At 49.1% G+C, this 4,106-nt stretch overlaps 1 non-coding gene across 1 annotated transcript; it reads left to right on the top strand.

Annotated features, from left to right (window-relative positions):
* The first annotated feature begins 518 nt into the window (after positions 1-518).
* trnag-ucc lies at positions 519-590 on the top strand. The gene has a single exon. It is a non-coding gene; the product is annotated as a tRNA-Gly (tRNA).
* The last annotated feature ends 3,516 nt before the right edge of the window (positions 591-4,106 follow it).

Here is a 4,106-nt window from a genome sequence, read left to right as displayed (position 1 = left end):
GGGAGACTTCAATATCCATCGCCAAGAGAGGCTCAAACTGACTGGGCCAGCTGCCAGTCTGGGTCTGTGGCAACAGAACAGATTGAACAGCTCAAAACTGGACACCCATGAGACTCCATGGACCCTCAAAAGAGCAAAATTGTATTCCAACATAATCTGTAGCCTCATAGCCCAGCATATTCCTCACTCTGCCAATAGTATTAAATCAGCGGATCAATGTTGCTGGCAGGAGTGTAGGCGGGCATGCCAGGAGCAGTACCAGGTATACCTGAAATGTGGCAGCAACCTGGTGAAGCTACAACACACTGGAACATTAACTTCAACATTATCTCTGCATGATGTTATGACACCCTGGTCAAGTGTGTGGTCAATTCCGTCCACACTCGTCCCGCAGTCACAACGAAAGTGGATTTTACAAGAATTCTTATTAAAATACCTGAAGTCTTTGGCCCTTGCCTGCCCAATAATTACAGTCACCAGGTTTGTCGGTTTAAACACAATTACTGTTTATTATCGTAGCGATGGTGGTGTAGTGGTGAGCATAGCTGTCTTCCAAGCAGTTGACCCGGGTTTGATTCCCGGCCATCGCAAGCATTTTGGGCAGCACGGTAGCACAAGTGGCTAGCACTGTGGCTTCACAGCGCCAGGGTCCCAGGTTCGATTCCCGGCTTGGGTCACTGTCTGTGCGGAGTCTGCACGTTCTCCCCGTGTCTGTGTGGGTTCCCTCCGGGTGCTCCGGTTTCCTCCCACAGTCCAAAGACATGCAGGTTAGCTGGATTGGCCACGCTAAATTGCCCTTAGTGTCCAAAAAGTCTAGGAGTGGTTATTGGGTTATGGGGATAGGGTGGAAGCAAGGGCTGAAGTGGGTCAGTGCAGACTCGATGGGCCAAATGGCCTCCTTCTGCACTATATGTTCTAAGCCGACTATTTCCTACCCCATCAATCTCCTCTTAATTACCTGCAAATTGATGAGAGCTGTCATTGACACTGCCAGCAAGTGCACGTCTTGGCAAATAAACTGCTCAGTAATGCTCATTTTGTGTGTCATCACGGTCATTCAGTTCTTGATCTCATTACCACCTGGGTCCAAACATGGACAAAATGGTGAATTCCTGAGTTACGGTGAGAATGACTGCCCTTGGCATAAAATAGGATTTGACCAAATGTGACACAAGGAGAAAAATTGAAGTCAATGGGAATCAAAGGTAAACTGGCTGGATTCAGACCTCGCAAAAAGGAAGGTGGTTGTGATCATTGGAAGCAAATCATCTTAGCCCCAGGACATCGCTGCAGGAGTTCCTGAGGGTCGTGTTCACAGCCTAACCATCTTCAGCTGATTCATCAATCACCTTTCCTCCATCATAATATCTTATGTCGGGGTGCTTCCTAGTGATTGGACAATGTTCAGTCATTCTACAATTTCTCAGATACTCTACTGAAGCAGTCTGTGCCTGTATGCTGGATAGCAGTGAGGCTTTGACTGATAAGTGGCAAGTAAATTTTCATCATTGATGTGTCAGGCCATGACCCTTTCTAACAAGATAAAATCTAACCACCTTCCCTTGCCATTGAATGACGTTGCAATTGTTTAATCCTCCACCATCAAAATCCTGGGGTTACTATTTACCAGCTGGACTAGCCAAATAATGTTTTTTTTAATTCTCTCATGGGATTTGGGTGTTGCTACATTTATTGCCGATCCTGAGGGGGTTAAGAGTCAACCGCATTGCTGTGGGTCTGGAGTCACATCTAGGCAAGACCACGTAAGGATGGAAGATTTTCCTTCCCTGCAGATGGGTTTTTACAACAATTGACAATGGTTTCACAGTCATCACTAGACTTGCAGAGCAGGATTCTCCAATTTTGAGGCTATGTCCTGATGTCAGCGTGGGAAAGGTGGCATTTTACAACTGGAAATTTAGGGCAAAATGGCCACCGATCCTCTGTTTGGTTGGGGGCTAGCAGCCGAGCAGCGTAGAGCACCCGGCTGCATCTGCCGATACAGCACGGAGAATCGCCTGGTCCGTGGCCGCGCATGCGCACTGCGGCGTCCTGCAGCGGCTGCGCCATACAACATGGCGCCGGCTTTGGGCGGACCTGGCCTGAAAAATAGTGCCCCCCCCCTTTGGCCATCTCGCAAGCCCTGGACCACTCCTAACTGTGCCCCAGCCCCTGACAAAGTCCCCACCTGCCGTGGATCGGCCCTCCCCTGACTGTGACGCCGCTGGACTGAGTCCGCAGCCACCAGGCCGACTTCCCGAAGGATGATAGCACACGCAACAGACACCGTAGTTGAGAGCTAATGACCGGGATTCTCCGAGCCTCCACGCCCAAATCGCGGCTGGCGAGGGGCAGAGAATGGGGCGTTGGACCCGCGGCACCTTCCTGCGATTCTCTGGTGACCAGAGAGTCGCCGCCAGTTGTGTGCGCATGGTTGATGCAGCGCCAGTTGGGGGCCGTTGAAAGAGATTCTCTGCGGACGACTGGCTGAGTTCCCGCCAGCGTGGTTCACGTATGGTTCCACCCAGCGGGAGTTCGGAGTCACGGCTGTGGTGGCCGTCCTGGTGGGGGCGGGTGGGGGGGGGGATCCGTCAATCGGGATGCCTCCATGATGGCCACTACACGCATGCGCGGACCCTTAAAAATGGAGAATCACTCCGGACTTTCCAGAAAAAGTGTCCGGAGTGATTCACGCCCATTTTCTCGCGGGCATGGGGCATAGCCCCATTATTGGAGAATCCTGCCCAATATTCCAGTCATAAGTCTATTCCCAATTTTTGAGTAGATTTATGAATACAAGTGTTTGCTTCAGTGGCATGGTATGGTTTATACTAGGATTCCTGGATGTGGAATTCAATGAACTAGATAGATGTACAATGGGGCCGGTGCCATCTGTATGTGAAGCAGCAATGCACATACCCTTTTGACACCAATATAAAGCCATAAAAATCACCCGCCCTGCAGACATTCTTGGCAGACAAAGGGTTAAAATTTGGATAATCCTGAAATCCATGTAGTGGTCTATATATCACAGCTCCTGACAAGAGTTGACTATTATGGGCTTTGGGGGGGTGGGGGGGGGGGGGGGTTTGGGGAAAGGGGTTACAGTACCAATAATGAAAACATTGTTCCTATTAACAGACCCGTTCCATTGCTTGAAGCAACCAGTTACAGTAGCTGCTCAATAGCTAGTCTATCTCTGTTGGTTTATGATTGCGGCGAAGTAATTTAAGAAAGAAATGGGAAAATCATTATAGTCAATATGAGCAGGCTGTGGCCTGTGGTTTGCGTTGGCAGCTCGCAATAATCTGTTTTATTACCAACTTGGTGTCACACATTGAACACTATTGCCTGGTGACATCAGCAGCAATCTCTTCTTCCTCTACAGATGTAAACCTGTGACCTCTTTCCCTCCAAAACTTCCAGCATTATCAGTTGGTTGAACTTAAAGGCACGACTTCAACCTAAGCAGTAAGTAAAGTTGCTATAGAACATAGAGAAATGCAGCACAGAACAGGCCCTTCGGCCCACGATGTTGTGCCGAACTTTTGTCCTAGGTTAATCATAGAATTTTGGACACTAAGGGCAATTTATCATGGCCAATCCACCCAACCTGCACATCTTTGGACTGTGGGAGGAAACCGGAGCTCCAGGAGGAAATCAATGCACACACGGGGAGGATGTGCAGACTCCACACAGACAGTGACCCCAGCCGAAATCGAACCTGGGACCCTGGAGCTGTGAAGCAATTGTGCTATCCACAATGCTGCCGTGCTGCCCTTAAGAACAAATTAATCTACACTCCATTATTCTACCATAATCCATGTACCTATCCAATAGCCACTTGAAGGTCCCTAACGTTTCTGACTCAACTACTTCCACAGGCAGAGCAGTCCATGCCCCCACTACTCTCTGGGTAAAGAACCTACCTCTGACATTCCCCCCCTATATCTTCCACCATTTACCTTAAATTTATGTCCCCTTGTAATGGTTTGTTCCACCCGGGGAAAAAGTCTCTGACTGTCTACTCTGTCAATTCCTCTGATCATCTTATGAGCCTCTATCAAGTCGCCCTTCATCCTTCTCCGTTCTAATGAGAAAAGGCC

The sequence above is a fragment of the Scyliorhinus canicula genome, chromosome 18, assembly GCF_902713615.1.
Source record: "Scyliorhinus canicula chromosome 18, sScyCan1.1, whole genome shotgun sequence".
NCBI classification, from domain to species: Eukaryota; Metazoa; Chordata; class Chondrichthyes; order Carcharhiniformes; family Scyliorhinidae; genus Scyliorhinus; species Scyliorhinus canicula.
The sequence above is the reverse complement of the archived record's forward strand: the minus strand, read 5'-3'. Positions and strand labels throughout refer to the sequence as shown.